This window comes from Malaclemys terrapin, chromosome 9 (genome assembly GCF_027887155.1).
Source record: "Malaclemys terrapin pileata isolate rMalTer1 chromosome 9, rMalTer1.hap1, whole genome shotgun sequence".
Taxonomy (NCBI): domain Eukaryota; kingdom Metazoa; phylum Chordata; order Testudines; family Emydidae; genus Malaclemys; species Malaclemys terrapin.
The window spans coordinates 72,948,841-72,968,995 of NC_071513.1; the positions used below are offsets into that span (position 1 = coordinate 72,948,841).

The window sequence follows — 20,155 nt, forward strand, 5'->3', positions numbered from 1 at the left end:
GCTCTATTTTTATCAAATTCAGGCCCTATTCTTGCAAATTCTTAAGCTTGTGCTTAAATGCTTTGCATGTTTGGCCACTACACTCTAAGTTCTTTCAAAAGGGACCATGACCTTTTAGTAAAGCACCAAGTAAAGTTATCACAAAGGCAATAATGTTTAAGAATAAGAACAACAATAAACACCTTATTAATACAATATACTGTCACCAGTTGTGGTTTAATTTAGTATATGGCCTAGTTGCTTGTCTCATTTATGTGTATACTCCGAACACGCACTACAAGATCACAAAATGCTCCAGATTATAATTTCCCTACATTAGCTTTCAAAACGTCTGCAATTTCTCAGCACCATGGGAGAGAGATAAGTGAACTGAATGCTAAAAATATCCAGTTTTGTTATATAAATCACAGACTAATAAACAGCAAGTGTTGGGGTCCTAAAAAGAAAATAGGAAATAACTGAAACAAAATCAAATCCAAAATATCTCAGTCATTTTGTTAATATTAATAGTATATAGTAGCTTAGTAACCAGTGCAGCAGCATAGACGTGACAATCAGAAAGGACATCAAATTATATAATCACATAATGACCATAAAGTCTAAATTTAGTGTGTGCACTTACATTCAGCATCTTAACAATGTCAGGTATAATGTGCTATACAGTTAAATGGTTATTAAGACATCTGCTTGCTCATCCAACAAAGAAACATATAAACTAGCTGAATTTGAGCAATTTTTTCCCTACTTGAACAGAAGAATAGAAAGGTAACAACACTGCTAGAGCTGGCAAATAATGGATTTTTTGGTTTGCTAGCAACTCTGAGAACTTTTTTTTTTTAAAGTTCTGTTTCAGGTCAAACCGAACACAAAACTTGTCAGCAAATCGAAAAGTTGAAGAAATTTTGGGTCAGGTGTCCTACATCCAAGACAAGCGCCCTAACCACAAAGTTATGGAGTCATTCTCACTTTCTTTCCCCACATCAATGACTAATCTTTATCATTCTCAGTGGCAATTAATAGTCAGAAAGTTGGGATTGGGCAATAGGGGATGGATCACTCAGTGATTGTCCTGTTCTGTTCATTCCCTCTGAAGCATCTGGCACTGGCCACTGTCAGAAGACAATATACTGGGCCAGATGGACCATTGGTCTGACCCATTATGGCCATTCCTATGTTCCTACTTAATATTCCATAAAGTAACTGAAGTTGGTTAGGTGTTCAGAATGTTAAAGTAGGTACTGGTGGAAATGGAGTGGGGCAGAGATCAGGTGAGGTAGTCAAAAGTGCATGACAAATTCACTTATCACAGGGCTCAATTTATATATGTGTGCACATATTATACTCCATTTTATATCTATACCTATATATCACATATGAGGCAGTAATACATCAGATGGCAGAGTCAGACCCTGATTCTCCATTACAATATGCACTATGGAGTTAAAATCAGTGCAAGCTCTGCATGCATAGCAGGCAATAGAGAACTGCACTGCACATAAAAAATACACCACTTGGATCGTAGAAGAAACATTTTAACTTCAGAATGTATCTCTGTTCTGCAGGATAACATTGCTCAATGAATTTTTAAAATCTGTATTTAATTTATCTAGAACCATCAATAACTCTAGTGTGAATTATGATGAACAGATAGGCATTACCTTTTTTGCTTCATTCCCCCCCCCCCCCGCCCTTCAAATTAAAATAAAAGCAGTAGTTCTCTGGGGTCACTTCCTAGATCATTACCAAGCAAAATGTTTCTTACATATGAAACTCCTGAGAGGAAAGGGTAGCAGGTTGGAGCAAAGCCTTCACTCAGTTCTGTTTTATAGTTTGTCAATTAATTTTTTAAGATTGTGCCCAGTGTCAGGAATCAATACAGTTTAAAGGAACCTCCTAATTGCTTCTCCTTTTAGGGTATTGAAGATTTAAAAAACAAAAACAAAAAATGTGGGGGAATGAGGGATGAACAAAGCTCTGTTAAGAAGTCTTTATGAACAACTTTGCATGTTCCATTTACTTGGTTTGCTGATTTGAGTCTCAAGGAAGCAATATGATCTTCCTCCCAGCAGAGATTGAGACCATTCCCTCCATTCTTCCCCCCATATTTTTAAGTTATCATTCACATTTTAAAGACCATCTTTGATTAACCAATCAGTATTTAACACCATCCTGATTTAATTTAATCTTCTAGACACATTCAAACTGTTTAATTTGTTACTGACAAGCCTAAAACAGAGACAGTGAAATAATTTTAAATGGTAACGAAGGGCAAAAGATATTTTCCTTAGATCTGTTTATTGGTTTAGAATACTGTACAGAGAAAATAATCTGTAGTGTTTTGTCAAGCACAGCATTTCAGATTACCTTCCGTGGTGAATCAGACTATTCTATTTAATCTCCGCCACTTTTTATTTCTTCATATACTATAGAGCAATAATGTTTTTACTACTGGGGGAATTCTGCACCAAAAAAATAAAAAATCTGCACACAATATTTTAAAATTCTGCAAAATTCTATATATTTTATTTGTCAAAATAACACACTATAACCATGCCAGTTTCAATTATTTTGGTAATTTATTTCAAAATAACTGTCAGCAAGTATGTCTGTAACAATCCAGACAACAAAAAAGATTCCCCCAGGTGCAGAGAGTTAAAGAAACCCCTATGACAACCCAGTTCCTGTTTCTCTGTTATGCTCCTGTTGAGTGTCTCAGTTTGGGAGTGTCACAGCTGGGCACAGCTTGGGGGAATACTCTGCCCCTCTGGCCTTTTAGTCAATTCTCATTTTTTGGCCCTGCCCCTGTAGGATTACCATATTTTAAGTTCCCAAATAGAGGACACTGCCAGGTGGAGGGGGGATACAGTGGGGGATGCTGGAGGGGTGTGTCTACTGAGAAGGGATATTTGGGAGGTGCTGGAGGGGCTGTGTGGGCCCCCCCTAGCCCAGATGCCTGAATGCTTCTCCATCCCCCCAGAGCCCAGCCACAGGCACCGCTCCACAAAGGTTCATTAGTTCCACCAGGCAGAGATGACCTGTACCTGCTGATAGTGGGGGGCACATTTAAAGGTTCAACCGCCCCCAGAACAGCTTGAGTCATGTCATGCCACCCCCTGGAAAAAAAAAACCCTTTATCCTCAGTCTCCCCTCCCAGAAAGCAGCAACCCCTCCCTGCAGCTCCCAGCTGTTGCTCCTGCCTCTCCCCGCAGGGCACAGCTTGGTGGCTCCAGCACCTGCCACACAGGGAGGGGGTCCTGTCACACCATGTGACCCAAGTGGGGTTGGCAAACCTGGGAACCACAGCCCGCCCATGCCTTCCATGCAGGTGCATTGTGAGCTTGGGAGCTGGGCTCTGCTGGGTCCAGCGACCCCTAGTGGCAGCACCAGTTCTGCAGAAAAAAATGAAATTATGCACAAAACATTAATTCTGCACCAATTCTGCATTGCACAGTGATGCAGAATTTCCTCAGGAGTATGTTTCACATTTAGTGAATCTCACCTAATATTCCATAAACAAAAAAGCCTCATTAAAAAAAGGTTCAAAGGTTGGCTAAATATGACACCTCCTGTCTCCAGCACAAACTGTAACCAATAAGGACATATGTTATGGGCCTTCTCTTAAACATCTCCTAAAGCCCAGACAGCAAGCTTTCACTCAAAGTGACAGATTCTGCCTCCTCACAAGTAACTTCCTTCCACTTCTAACTGATAAGTAAACACAAAACATTAATTTCCCTTGTAGTACAACATAAATCTTTAATTACAACCCAGTGCTTCCCACACAAACACATGAAACACCACACACGTAATCTGTGCACGTATATAAACCCTCAATACTTGGGGATCTGGTTGCTAGTACAGTTAGAGCTATGTAATCTCACCATTCTAGTGGAAACAGAGCTATGCACAAAAATAGATTACGTTTTTCTTCCATCACACTATAGGTCAGTGCCTCGGGTAAAGAGTAAGATTCTTGATAATTTTTTTTATTTACACTAGTGGTTTGAAATGTTCTTGTCTTCTCTCAGTTAATTAATTTTGTAATTCATCTCTTCCAACCAGCAGACTAGAACATCAAGAGTCCACAAAACAGGCAAAGTAGAAATCAAGGTACCTCTAGGTCTTTCAAAATATTTGTTCTTAGGTTCAGGATTAAAAGGCCCACATTGCATACAGTTTTTCTGCTGGGCAGACAATGAGTTAACCTCATTTTGCAATTCTAAAAAGTCAGGCAAAGACAAAGTACCATTTTGGGGCTGCTTTTGATATTATTGTGATTTACTTACTCTCCCTCCAACTTAGTGGCAATAATTTTATCTATCCTAGGAGAGAGCTTCTTGAACAAGGGGATACAGTGGCACCAGAATAAACAGATAGCAGATTTGAGGACATTAGCTTTGACAAAACTTTGGAAAGCCAGAAAATAAAATAAAACCCATAACCCCAAAAATGAGAGCTAATTAGTGAGAGAGTTTAATTAATAGTAATGTGTTGGTTGTTGTCATTATTAAAATCTTTTGACGTTCACAACATGGCCTGAAACAGTGTTATGCAGTGAAAAGGGGGAAAGGGCAGCAAGTTTGACACCTGCCACAGTCATTGATGAATTAGACAGACAACACACTGATTGCCTATACTAAAGATAACCAAGTTAGTCTATGTACCTGTGAAATTCCATTAATCCTCAGAGAGAGAAAAAATGGATGCAACTTCTGCTATTTAATTATCTGCTTCTGCATCTTATAGTGATCATCTGACTGTCAGTTTTCATAATCTACTCATTGTATATATTGGTGCAGTTGCAGTACCTAACTGACAAAGCAGAGCTAAAAATTGCAAGATTTATTTCAGCCAATTAATATTTCATATGCTTGCACCACTGTAATTTTCAATATATTCTTCACTATAAAGTTTTAAGACAGATGCACACCAAGGTGACCTTGATATTGCAATTATAGTTTTTCCAGAGCAGACAGGACATTAATACAGCTACAATACAAATACTGAGCCTTTTAAGAATCACATTCAGATATGCAGACTGGATTCTCTGAATACCAGTCAATTCATTTCTAAGATTTTATTTTAGTGTGCATCCAGTGATATGGAATGCTGCAGTTTATCCTACATTAGTCAGACATTTAAACAAGTAAACTGTGATGAAACAAATCTGTTGTCTTTTTATGCATACTCCAGTTCATCACCTTTTTGGAATTTTCTATTTGTTCTTCATAAAGGCAGTCAACAGAACTTCCAGAGAGCTTTTAAAATAAAATAAAATTAAATTAAATTAAAAAAGGAGAAGTCTACAAGGCGAACTGTAAATGACCTGCTGCAATGCTATGAAAAAGCTGCCCTCCAGCAGAGACAGGTTTAGCACAATCCTATTAGATGATCCAGGGCAAAGCTACCTTTTAGCTCACTTTGTAGAAATGCTGCCTACTACCATGAACAACAAAAAGCCAGTTTGTCTTTTGGCTGCAGTAACATACAGCACATACACAGCAAGTCCAGCCATCAGAATAGAGATTTTCCTAATTGCTTATGCACACTCTATCTCATGTCTGCCAACTTGTTAGCAGACAACAGCTGCCACCAACATTTCAAAGATTATTATTCTTATTTAGCATTTTTTCCAGCAGCACTCACAACGTGCAAGGCACTTTTCAAATGTAAAAGGTGGCACAGTCCTACCTGAAAGAGAATTCAGTTTAAAAAGAGAGACAGACAGACAAAGGATAGGGGAAAGGGCAAACATTGGGTACTATGTATTAAATAAATACAATTTGTGTTATTTTTGTAAAATACATAGATTAAATCCAAATATCTCAACCCAACCATAATGAGCCAGTTGGTTTCTTGAAGCTCCATAGAAGAAGTGGGTTTTAGGAGAGAGATGAATGATCAAGCAGAGGGCAGTGTCCTTACATACCATGTGGCGAAGGGAATTCCATAGGCTGTGTGGAAAAAGACAAAGATGCTTGTGTGGAAGCAGATAAATGGGACATCAAGATTACATCACTGGTAGAACAGAGGAGACCAGACATTTTAGTTTTTGCTACGGACAATGAATTAAAAAATTAATGATTCCTGAAAACTGTAAAAAAGAATATTACTGTATTACAAACTTGACTATTGCCTTAAATGTCAACTGTTTAAAAAATGTATAAGACGACTTGCTGCAACTAGCAAATTTTTCCTATGAGCTACTCTAAAGTATTACTGTATAGATGCTGTTCATAAATTTCAAGAGCAACAAATGGAAACAGATTTAAATCTTCCACATATCAGTGGTGCTACAGATTATCTACAGATGTGATCTCTTGAAGAAATGGCTAAATTATGTTCCAGCTATTATTTAAACTTAGCCTGATTCTATCCTTCACACAGTGAAATCTTGAATCTCATTCTATTAGACTATTAAATATTAATATAAAACAGGAAATGAAAGAAAAGTAGGACAGAGAACAGAGACAAAAATGCAGCTATTCCAAATGGTACACATACAAGAATTTTTAGATGTTAAGCATATCAATCCAAATACTTTGGTTCCATTTTGAGGAAAGACTGTCTTGTGTTTAAGGCACTGGACAGGGACTCTGAAGATCTGTGTTCAATTTCTGGCTCAGCTACAGACATCCTATGGGATCTTACACAAGTCAAAATCTCTCCGTGCTTCGGTTCCCCTTCTGGTAAATAGGGATATCAAATATTTCCTTTCTTCCACCTTTATTAGTCTTGTCTATTTAGATTAGATTGTCTAATTAGATTGTAAGTTATTCAGAGCAGAAGGCATCTCTTACTGCGTGTTTGTATGGTGCCCATGATAATGGGGCCCTGGTCTTGATTGGGGCCTCTAGGTGCTACTGAAATACAAAAAGAATAATAGTAATACAATCTTAGTATAGAAAAGCTAAATCTGTACCTTTTGGGCACACAGACATTTCCTTTGAATGGCACACAAATATTGAGCACCCAGGAAATACAGAAATTCCAAGAAGTCCTAGGAATAAAAAGTTCATTCTACCAATGTTTTTAAGTTACCTTGTTTTAAATTAATGGTGTGAGACAATGGGAGAATATGAACATATAAAGTTTTCATGATATGCTCTTAACTAAAATAGCAAGTGACTGAAAAAAATCAGTAATGGTTGGAGAGCATGCAAACAGAGATAGGAAGAGCAGCTACCACAGATGAAGTATGGGAGGTTTAGGAGTGAGATAGGAAATACAGGTATGGTTCTCTTTATAGCTCAAGATATAAAAGAATATAAAAATTACAACACCACCACACAGCATAGACAGAACTACACCAAGAAGTGCAGAGGCAACAAATGATTGCGTGTCTCGGATTTCTTTACACAGATTGTTTAAGAAGGTTCTCTGGGACTTAAATATAATTAGCTCTGCTTGGCGTGCCTCTTAGGGGCTATAGCGCTAAAAATAGCTGTATAGACATTGAAGCTTGGGCCCGGTAGGGTGGTGGGCTTTAGAGCCTAAGCTCTAGCTTGAGCCATAACTTAAAAGCATAGTTTACATAACTATTTTTAGCACTGTAGCGTGAGGCCAAGTCCATTGAGCCACAGTCAGGGGCTTGCTGCTGCAGGCTGCCGCTGACTATGTAGACAGTGTGCCAGAGAGACTCCCTGGCAGAGACTCCCATTCTCTTAGCAAATAACTCTTACCTCAGACCTGATAAACTCACTACACCAAACACATTTTACAGGATATTTATCTTTGAAGAGTGTCATGTAAGATACCGACAGAAAGCTTGTAACTTGTCAAGATTCATAATTATTCCAAGATGTATGTATAGGTATATTCAAGGAATAATGTATTTATATTTAAAGCATGGTTTATGGACTTGGAGTATAAATCAGTCTCTTTGATGGCCCATTCAGGCAGGTGGGAATTGTCACCCTGCCTTGTTTAGCTGCAATGCAATGTAAGGCTCAATTGTTTAGCCTTGCTCAGTCCCAAGAATTTCAGTGAAAAACCATCAGGGACAACTGCAAACAATCAAAACCACTTGAAGGTAAAAAAAAAAAGGAACAAGATGGGGTTCACCCTCTCTATGAACAGAAACAAAAAACTGTTTCAGTGTCACACAGGAGAGGGAGAAAGATTCTGAGTCCTTTCACAAGGAGCCCTCTGGAGAAGGGAAGTGTTCTCATGAAAAATTGGATTCTTGTTTTTGAGAAGCCAGAAAGTTCTACAAGAGACTGAACCAGGAGGTGGAGGGGATCTACTTTATTAGATAGGAAAGATAATTATTAATAACCATAGACCCCAGATCATGCTTTATGATTTTGTTTTGTTTGTAACCATTTGATTCCACCACTCTCTCCTGTTTCTAGTAGCATCTCTATTCTTTCTTAAATAAACCAACTTTTGTTTTATTGTAAGTGCTATGGGATTTACAGGAGCAGTGGCTCCATGTAAAACTAGTAAACTGGGGCACATTTCTCCTTTGAGGGCAGAGGATCTGGGATGTCTATTAGTAGCCAGTGTCAGGAGCTGCATATCACAGGCGAACGATTCAAGGGGACTCAGGACTGGGGTGCACCTATTGTTAACCTGTGAAGGGCTGGCATAGCCCAGAGGAGAATGCTTATGTGGCTGAAAGGCTGGTGGCATTAGGCAGGGGGTAACAAGGTGACTCACAATCCTAGGTTCTCCCAGAACTGTCACACATACCCTATACGTTAAAAGCATAGCTCCCACTGAACTCAGTTGCAATTGTGAAGTCTCAGCACTTCGGTGAATCAGACCCCAGGTCTCTCACATTCAGTACCCAGAAAATGAAGAACACAGTGGTCACCTGTGAAAGCCTTGGCTTATATGACTTGCCCAGGATCAAACAGGAACACTGAGAAAGGCACCAACTGCCTTACCAATGAGACTATCCTTTCTTTTCCTGTAGTTCCCCACCTCTTTAACCACACAGATTGCAACTTGTGCCACAAACGAGGCAAGGATCCTAAAGACAACAGCCTCATTCACTAAAACCTAAATTCACCCCCTGAGAACAGTCCAGCCTCTGCACTGCATGAGGCAGGGATCCTGTAGAAAAAATAGTATGTTGTATAATAAAAGACTGTATCATAATGTGGACACAGAGGCAACCTGAAGTCTGGCCTTTGAAATCTTAACACTCAATGTAGGGAAGGGGGTGTTTATTTGGGGTTTTTTTTAATGTAAATGCCTGGCTTGTAAAAACATTCCAAAATATCAAATGGAACAATATTGACCCCAACATGAGTCATCAGCATGGTTGCAATCCTGAGATCTAGATCATAGTCCTCTACTACTTGAACTAATGGAGTAACTGGTAGCAGAAGAATACTTCTCTTCTGTGTGGATCTGCCCCTGGAAAAGGATGGAGCCACACTTTTCCAGCAGGTTTACCACTATTTGCTAGATACTCAGGGTTCGATTCCAGGTTTTGTAGGCGAGTGTGCAGTACAGGTAACATACCCTTCTACCCCTGCCTCCACAGCCTCTCTCTGATATATCCTCCAGTCTCTGTCCCACCCCAACTCCCCAAATTACTCTGCTCCTCCTGCCCCGTCACCAAGTCAAAATTCCCCCTCTGCTCCTATCGTCCCATATCCCCAGCTACTGCTCCTAGTGCCACCTCTGGGATCTGATACATATCTTCACCCAATTCTCTGCACTGCAGTCAGGTAGCTTCTACCTCCATGCTGCCTGGGCACCAACATTCAAGTGGGGTTGGGAGGAGGGAACATTGAGAGCACAGGACAGAGTCTCCCTGCTCTCACTTTCAGTGCCTGATGCCACAGCAATCCCTGACAGATGGGCCCTAAGCAATTGCATAGTCTGCTTATGTCTAGCGCCAGCTCTGAGCCCTGGGATGGAGCATGCTCAGTTGCTCTTCAGGGAAGACACGTGTTGTCCATATGCCGGGGTTGTGAGGGACTGCAGCATGCTGGGTGCAAATGGCATCTTTGGAAAATTAAGCTGTCAAACTCAAATAAATCTCTACTGAGCATGTGCAAACAGATTTTTCTCGGGCTTATAACCTGGCAAAATTTGGAAATTTTTTCATAGGGATAGCAATAGGCACATTCCAGACACCCAGGGAACCCCCCTGCCAAAGATCAAGTTCATGCTTCAAAGTATGGAAGGGCTAGAGCGTCAATGAAAGTTTGTAACGATATTTTGCAAAAATGCTTTTTCGTAATGTATTTTTCCCTAATCTCATTCTTATGAACAGCTCAACCATTTTAGCTGAAACTTTCAGCGTGAGGCAGACAACCAGCATGCAAAGTTTCAGCCCAAATGGGTTAAGTTTGGTAAAGTTATAAACTGAAAATATACTCTTAATAGGAAGTCTCAAGCAACTTCATTTAAAGGCATCATTGCCACACCATCTATCATATAAATTTTTTGCATCAGTGACCAATGAAGACATTCTAAATCCATTCTCAGAAAGCCCACCTATCACCATCCTCCTGTATTCTAACATGCACAGGTGGTGCAAAGGGAGAGGAAACCTGCCATAACTCCTAATCTGAGGATACCCACAGTTTGGGGGGAATCTGCAGAAGGCACATGGCTGCCACAGCTGGCTCCTACATCTCTCTTCCTGAATTCCCTGGAGCAGGGGCCACATTTGAGGTAAGGAAGAGTGGGTAGAGGGACTGCCAGGAGCACAAAGGTCTTATGTGACCATAGGTAGCAGGCACAGTACAGAGCAGACCCCCAAGGAACCAAGGCTGGGGCAGAGAATCATGGTAATCTGAGATCATCCCTTTCCCACTCCCATCTCTGCATCCAGGGTAAAATGGATAGGGCACATTATATATGACAATCCACTTTAGCTTTACACTTATGAAAAATTCAGCACATGCTACAACAGGCAGTTGGAAAGAATAGTTACTTTTCTCTTACAAAACTAATGATAAAACAGCATCACATTAAAACTACAAAATAAGCAACAGCTTCCCAGAAGCAAACATTTACCCTATTCTTTTAGTAATTTGGCCCCCATAAATACACGTAAATTAATAAATCTAGTACAGAACAAGAGTCTATTAGATAATTCAGAACATCAACCTCATCTTTAAAATACTGTTAACCAGGAGCACATTGGACTGTTTCCAAGTTACCCGTCCACTCCTATGAGTTTTGAATATGCAGAATAATGAAACTGCCAGCAAATGTAACAAACGGATATAGAACATTTCCTTTACTTCAGTCAAGCAGAAAAAATGCCTGAAGAAATTTTCTGTTTAATTGAGAACCAATGCATGACTGCCTAAATCTATTCAAGAAACCAGCAAATATAGCAAAGCCACTTTTAAAAAGCATCATAGATTTTAAATTAGTCTCTTTACTATTTTTGTCCACTTTTTTCTTTACATTGCAAGAATAAGGTAGCCTGTGTCCAAAACATTGCAAATATGATTAATAAATTGTCTGGAAATAGCCAAGTCAATATTAAGTCTTCAGTAGGTAATCAAAAATCCAATTTACTCTATTTAATTTACAAAGGCTACATTTACGTTACACTCACTATGGATTCCACAGTAATAACAGGAACATCTGAATTCTTAAAGTGAATCCTGAAAACAATTCTCCTACTTAGCAAAGCTGCTTTTCAATAATAAGTGCTCTATTTAGAGCCAAAACATTCATGGTCAAGTCAGAGAGGTCTGAGCTATTCAACAGAAAGGCTAGCTCACAATGTCAATATAGTAAAAATATATGTACAGATCTATATGTGTAGGTTAGCTTCCCATCCCAGAAGTTCACAATTCAGGATTCTATTTCTTCATTGCAAACTGCAAAAATTGGAAGACTTATAAGATAGCCTGGCTTTTATGTATGCAGTGTGGTTAGGGTGACCAGATGTCCCGATTTTATAGGGACAGTCCTGATTTTTGGGTCTTTTTTTAATATAGGATCCTATTACCCCCAACCTCCTGTCCCGATTTTTCACACTTGCTGTCTGGTCACCCTAAGTGTGGTTGTAGTCCTGTAGGTCCCAGGATACTAGAGAGACAAGGTGGGTGAGACAATATATTTTATTGGACCAACTTCTGCTGGTGAGAGAAACAACCTTACACAGAGCTCTTCTTCAGGTCTGGGAAATGTACTCAGAGTGTCACATCTAAATATAAGGTGGAACAGATTGTTTAGCATAAGCAATTAATGGTTCGGTATCTCAAGGAACCATTCAAGGTGAAGTGGCCCGTTAGCATCCCTCCAGTCTTAAGGGGGAAAGGAAGGGAGCGGGGAGAAAGCAGATCTGGGGGGTTGTTAGTGGGTTACAGATTGTTGTAATAAGCCATAAATCCAATGTCTCAGTTCAGTCCATGGTTTTTGGTGGTTAGCAAAGTTATGAATTTAAGCTCCAGGCTCATCCTTTGAAAGTGTTGTGCAGGTTTTCATTGAGGATGAGGATTCATATGTCAGATATAGAGTGATCACTTTGTGAACAGTGTTCACCCACAGGTGATACAGTGTTTTTCTCTTATTTTCCTGTGTGAGTTCATTTGAGAGCATAGTGATTGTTTGGTTTCACCCACATAGTTGTTATTGGGGCATTTAGTGCACTGGATGAGATAAAGCACATGTTGTGATAGGCATGTATAGGACCACTCGATCTTGAAAGGTGTGTTGTGAGTGCAGTTGATTATTGTAGCAGTGGAGATACGTCTGTAGGTTTTGCATCTGTTGTTCTGGCAGAGTCTGGTGACACTGAGTTGGTGTGTCTTGGTCTGTAGGGAGATTGCTTCCAGTGATGAGCTTGGAGAGGTTGGGGAGTTGTTTGAAGGCCAGAAGAGGGGGTTCAGGAAAGATTTCTTTCACCACGTGGTCCTCATCGAATATGAGTTGTAGTTGCTTCATGATACCCCATATGGGTTCCAGTGTGGGGTGGTAGGTGACAACTAGGGGTGTGTGGCTGGAAGGGGGTTTATTTATGTACTGAAGCAGGTTCTCTCGGGGTATTTGGAATGGGCCACCCCTCTAGCCCATTTGCAGAGTGTTTGCACACTGACAGCCCTACACTTCTTCCTCTCTTTCTAACAGATAAAGAAGTTATGAGATTGTCTAAAATGCTTAATTCTGTCTAAATAAAAGGCTTATGCCCTAGCATCCAGTATATATAATCTAGCCTCACCAACCTCAGCATTAAAATTGGGAAAGAACATAGGAAAAATTGTCATTAAATCAGTATATAATCATACACCACTCTGGGTAAGAACCTTGGGTGAATATGTAATGTTACTTTATCTTTATGAAAGACTGTAAATGGCAAGTCTACCATTAATGCTCATAATTCACTTACACACCTTGCTGACATGATGGCTATTAAAAATACTGTCTTAACTGATAAATGGAACAATGTTCAGCTCCCCATAGGTTCAAATGGTTATTGCAATAACTATACAAGCACTATGTTTAAAACCAAGGTTGTACAAGATTTCTGACTGAAGGGTATAGAGTATTAAGACCTTTTTAAAACTTTAGAAAAATTTCTTGAGTAAAATCTGATGTCCTATTCACAGGGATAATCGAAAAAAGATGCACCTATGTGGATGATAGGGAGAGACCCACCCTGTCAAAACATAATACATATGACACTGCACAGCCAATAGGTGCAGTACATGGATCTACCTCATGCATGGAAACCCACAATAAATAACTTTTCCATCTCTAACCATAACATTTGCATGTTGACTCTTTCCTTGAATTAACCAGTACATTTTGCAAGTCTGGTAGAATAGTCTTGTTTTCTAATCTCAGAGTCCTATACCCCAAACTATGAAGTGAAGAGACTGATGGTCCATGTGACACAACAACCCCTGATGTTGCGACAACATGTCCAGCAACAGAAGGAGTTTGTATAATCCCTTGGACAGATGAAGTAAGTCCAGATACCACTTCGGCCTGGCCAAGACTGGCACTTTCAAAATCACTCCGGCATTGTCTTATTTTATCACTCTTTGATTGAGGGGAAGTAGAGGGAACGCAGACATGAGAAATTTATCAGAAATGCATCTGATATTGAGTCCTTGCTTCTGCCTGCCCGTGCACAAAATCTCTGACACTTCCTGTTGCTGTTGCAAAAAAACCTATTACAGGATTTCCTTACAAATTGAAGAGCTCTGCTACCACTTCCTTCTTTAGAGACCACATGCGCATTTGAGAGGTTGCCCTGCTCAATTTATCTGCCAGGATGTTGTATTCCCATGATACGTGTATTGCTACAGGGTGAACCTCATGTCTTATATACCATTCACAAAGACGTATTTCCACCCTGCACAAATTGCAGGGTATGTGCTCCCTTTGTCTGTTCAGATAATGTAACGCTGTCAGATTAAGAACATAAGAACGGCCATACTGGGTCAGACCTAAGGTCCATCTAGCCCAGTATCCTGTCTTCCAACAGTGGCCAATGCCAGGTGCCCCAGAGGAAGTGAACAGAACAGGTAATCATCAAGTGAGCCATCCCAAATCACCAATTCCCAGCTTCCGGCAAATAGAAGCTAGGGACACCATCCCAGCATATCCTGGCTAATAGCCATTGATGGACCTATCTTCCATGAATTTATCTAGTTCTTTTTTAAACCCTGTTATAGCCTTGGCCTTCACAACATCCTCTGGCAAGGAGTTCTACAGGTTGACTGTGCATTGTATGGAAAAAAATACTTCCTTTTGTTTGTTTTAAACCTGCTGCCTATTAATTTCATTTGGTGGCCCCTAGTTCTTGTGTTATGAGAAGGAGTAAATAATGCTTCCTTATTTACTTTCTCTATGCCTGTCATGATTTTATAGACCTCTATCATATCCCCCTTTAGTTGTCTCTTTTCCAAGCTGAAAAATCCCAGTATTATTAATTTCTCCTCATACGGAAGACATTCCATATCCCTAATCATTTTTGTTGCCATTTGAACATTTTCCAAGTCCAATACATCTTTTCTTGAGATGGGGCAACCACATCTGGACACACTATTCAAAATGTGGGTGTACCATGGATTTATATAGAGGCAAGAGGATATTTTCTGTCTTATTATCTATCCCTTTCTTAATGATTCCCAACATTCTGTTCGCTTTTTTGACTGCCACTGCACATTGAGTGGATGTTTTCAGAGAACTATCCACAATGACTCCAAGATCTCTTTCTTGAGTGGTAACAGCTAATTTAGACCCCATCTTTTTATAACAGTGGTCCTCAAACTTTTGCACTGGGTGACCCTTTCACATAGCAAGCCACTGAGTGCGACCCCCCCATATAAAATATATAAAAAAGCAGGGTGGATAAAAAACATCAATGATTTTTTTTTTTTTAAATTCAAAAAAATAATTTTTATTTAAATTTGATTTTTTTTGATAAAATGCTTTTTGAGGGAAAAAACTATCTAAAGATAGTTTTAATTAAGATACATTATAGCTCAAAGATAGCTCATCATGGAATAGGGATTATAAATTCTAAATCTATAGTATGAGACAATATATTCATGTAATGTTTAAGAAAAGTTTTGTAAATGAGTTCCAATAGTTCATGGATTAGGGACCCAATCTTATGGGGTTCCAGGGACTTCTGTATAGATTATTTAGGTTAATATTTCTATCTACCCAATGGAACTCTGGGCTCAGTCTAGAAAATACCATTAGAAATGCTTAGTTTTGCAGTTCTCAAACCGTGTTTTTGTGTCTCCAGAGATAACATGCTTGTTAACAGCAAAAATGTTCTAAATAAATAAATAAATATAGAGAGGTGAGAAATAACAGACCTCAACCCTATTGTCCCTCTGCACATTTGTGTACACAGAGTCAATCCCTTACCTCTCTCTAAAAGTGCAAAGTTTCAAAAAGTTCAATGAATAGAAGATTGTTGGGGGCGGAATAGATCTGGACAAGCAGAAGAAGTCTGGAGATAAATGGAGAAGGGAGGGACAGGCAGTAGAAACAACATTGAAACTGTTTGAGCAGCATATTCCAGAAGTCTTGAGGTCTGAGTGTAACCTTCATTGATTTGAGATGGCCCCAGAGATTAAAGTAAGCCGGTACGGCATACCGGCAAGAGCCGGTACGCCATGCCGGACTGGACTGGCTTCTCCGGCAGTGATTTAAATGGCCCAGGGCTCCAGCGGGCCCTTTAAAGCACCGCCAGAGTTCCGGCAGCCAGGCTCAGGTGGGGATTTAAAGGGCCCATAGCTCCGGCCCCTGCGGGGAGCCCCGAGCCCTTTAAAGTGCTGCCCAAGCCCCGCTGCCAGAGCTCCGGTGGCGCTTTAAAGGGCCCGGGGCTCCCCACAGAGGCCGGAGTCTCGGCCCCTTTAAATTGGTGCCGGAGCCCCGGGGCTCCTACAGCCGGCTCGGGTGGGGATTTAAAGGGCCCAGTGCTCCTGCAACTGCAGGGAGCTCCGGGCCCTTTAAATTGCTACCGGAGCCCTGCCGCCGCTACCCCTTTAAATCATGAAAGACTCCACCTCTTCTGGTTGAGGCCACGCCCCCGCTCAGGATTCTGGCGTACCGGTAAGTCCTTTAAGTTACTTTCACCCCTGGATCTACCATACCATTTTCTCACTAGAAGGGAAAACCTATAATGGCAGCAGGCCATAAAAGAGACTCAGTTTGGGAATAAGAACCATTCAAGAAATATATGTTTGCTGATGATGTTTTAAAGAAAGTCACACCAGTGAACTGGAGGAAGTCACTTAAGCATTGGATTCAGAGACTGTTGAAGTGATAATCTCATTTTTAACAGCGGTAGATTCTTCTGCTGGTGTACAAAGAATATTTTCTTCCTTTGGACTAATTCATTCCAAATTGAAAAATCGTTTGGGACCTGAAAAAACAGGAAAGCTTGTTTTTCTTTTTCAGATTGTGAACAAACAGGAAAATGAAGGTGAAGATGATTGAGTTAGCTGCAGTAGCCAATATTTTAAGTTTCTCATGTTGAGCTAGCTGACACAGTCGATTTAATTTTTCTTTTGTTTTTTAAATATTTCATTTAACTATTTTAGTTAAAAACAATTGTAACAAAAACAAACCTGATTTTAAAAACCTTGAATGTTTAACTAAATTCAAAAATTCATATGCTTTTTTTGATAAAATATTATATGTTTGCTGTTGAAGAAAAAAATTCAGAATACTTAACATTGTTGTTTTAGTGATGTTCTCCTCTTAATACAGAATGGCAAGAAAATCCTCAAAATATTAATGATTAACCTGTTGAACTGGAGATAGTTCACCTCCCAATAACTTCATAAATATCTGCTTCAATTACCTTTGGTAAATGAAATAACCAATCATTTTCTGATATAGTTGTAAAACTAATCTGAAAAGTTTTCAAAATAAATCACTTTAAAAATTTATAGTGTGTACCTTCTAAAGATGAAACCTACATCCATCTCTGAGTTGTGAAGAATATGCTTTAAGGTTATAACAACCAACAAGAATGCACTTTTATGTAGAAATCCATGATTAAATCGAGTCTTCCTGACCAGCGATTTAAATCAATTTTAAATCAAATCCACACGTAAAAAAGTGTTTTTAATTAACACTATTATAAATGCTGGAGATTAAGGGGGATTTGGGGTGGAGGCTGACAGCTCATGACCCCCCATGTAATAGCCTCCTGGCCCCCAGTTTGAGAACCCCTGTTTTATATGTATAGTTGGGATTATGTTTTCCAATGTGCATTACTTTGCATTTATCAACTTTGAATTTCATCTGCCATTTTGTTGCTCAGTCACCCAGTTTTGAGACAGACTTTTGTCGCTCTTCGCAGTTTGCCTGGGACTTAACTATCTTGAGTAGTTTTATATCTGCTAATTTTGCCACCTCACTATTTACCCCTTTTTCCAGATCGTTTATGAATATGTTGAATAGGACTGGTCCCAGTACAGACACCACTATTTACCACTCTCCATTCTGAAAACTGACCATTTATTCCTACCCTTTGTTTCCTATCTTTTAACCAGTTACCAATCCATGAGAGAATCTTCCCTATTATCCCATGACTGCTTACTTTGCTTAAAAGCCTTTGGTGAGGGACCTTGTCAAAGGCTTTCTGAAAATCTAAATACACTATATATCCACTGGATCCCCTTTGTCCACATTCTTGTTAACCCCCAAAAATTCTAGTATATTGGTGAGGCATGATTTCCCTTTACAAAAATCATGTTGACTATTCCCCAACAAATTATGTTAATCTATGTGTCTGACAATTGTGTTCTTTACTATAGTTTCAATCAGTTTGCCCAATACTGAAGTCAGGCTTAACAGCCTGTAATTGCCGGGGTCACCTCTGGAACCCTTTTTAAAAATTGGCATCACATTAGCTATGCTCCAGTCATTTGGTACAGAAGCTGATTTACATGATACAGACCACATGGTGGAACGAGATCCACCACAAGATGGAGATGGACACCAATCTCAGCAGCCATGGCTACCCCGACCTGGACAATATGCTGGCGGAGCTGGCGGCTCAGGGCGCCACTGCAGCCTGCTTGAGACAGTAACTTGCTTCTGTCCCGGCTCCGCGTCACGTCTGTGCAACGCACAGCGAATGCTTACTCAAGCCTCTGGCGGGTGGCTACTGCACTTATTCCTGTTGCCTTAAGATCCTGTCTCTAATCACTTGTCGTGTTCTTTCACATTTGTTGTCCTACAATTTCACATTTGAGTTCCTTCAGAACTCTTGGGTGAATACCATCTGGTCCTGGTGACTTATTACTGTTTATCGATTTGTTCCAAAACCACCTCTAATGACACAGTCTGGGACAGTTCCTCATATTTGTCACCTAAAAAGAATGTCAGGTTTGGGAATCTCCTTCACATCCTCAACAGTGAAGACGGATGCAAACAATTCATTTAGTTTCTCCGCAATGGCCTTACCTTCCTTGAGTGCTCCTTTAGCATCTCAATTGTCCAGTGGCCCCACTGGTTGTTTAGCAGGCTTCCTGCTTCTGATGTACTTAAAATATAATTGCTATTACTTTTTGAGTCTATGGCTAGCTGTTCTTCACATTCTTTTTTGGCCTTCCTAATTACATTTTTACACTTCATTTGCCAGAGTTTATGCTGTTTTCTATTTTCCTCATTAGGATTTAACTTCCACTTTTTAAAGGATGCCTTTTTGCCGCTCACTGCTTCTTTTACTTTGTTGTTTAGCCATAGTGGCTCATTTTTGGTTCTCTTATTATGTTTTTTAATTTAATTTAATTTAATTTGTCTGTTACCACCTGAACTACCTTGTCACTGAGCTGAAGCAAAAATTATTTTAGGGCCCTTCTGATTGTTCTCATCTCTAACACACTGACACGCAATTTCTTTTCCACAGGTGACCAATTCCCCCTTATCAAATTGTTGTCTAAATGTGGCCCTCATCCCAGAGTGGATTCATCGGAGGAAACTATTACTAATAAGATAGACAGATTTAATGGTACAAATATCATCATATTTTGATCTCACTGCAGATAATACCTGCTATGGAATTATTCATTTACATTGTCTTTTGTCCACTTCTAGTCTGTAACTGCTCGATAACTAGTGCTGTAACATTCTCAGGTGAAGACAAACATATGGAGTCACTGACGTGGTTGATGCTAGAAGACTCATTAACCTTAATAGAAGAATATAACCTGCTCTGGAGACTGCAAAAGCAGGAGTATGGAGAACCTTATTTTCACAAACATTTCCTCTGAAAGAAAGGGCTTGCCTACAATCGAGTCCAATGTGGCTCCTATAAAAAAGATTTTCTGCGTTGGACTCGGGAACAATTTTTCCCAATTTATATGTAACCCAGACCAGCAGACATGAACATATCCAATTTACATCTATCAGGATCTTTTTCCTTGATAATGCCTTTATTAACCATTGTCTAGGTAAGATACAAATATCCCTTGTTTTCTGCTATTACTACTGAAAGGCATTTTGTAAACATTCTCAGAGCAGTTAACAGGCCAAAATAGAGGACCCTGTAATGAAAATAGTCTTGTCCTACCATAAAACATAGGTATTTCTGATGGCATGGCCTTACTGAAATATGGAAATACAACCAATACTGAAGCAAAAGAGAGGGGCTTATAGAAGCTAATATGGAAATGGAATATTTTTATAAATGTACTCAATTTTCTGCTATCCAAGGCCCCACTTTTTTTTTTTTTTTTAATAATAC

General features: G+C 39.6%; 1 protein-coding gene across 1 annotated transcript in view; it reads right to left on the minus strand.

Annotated features, from left to right (window-relative positions):
- DNER (delta/notch like EGF repeat containing) overlaps positions 1 to 20,155 on the minus strand; it is a 292,283-nt gene that overhangs the window by 163,459 nt on the left and 108,669 nt on the right. The gene's annotated exons all lie outside the window — the stretch shown is intronic.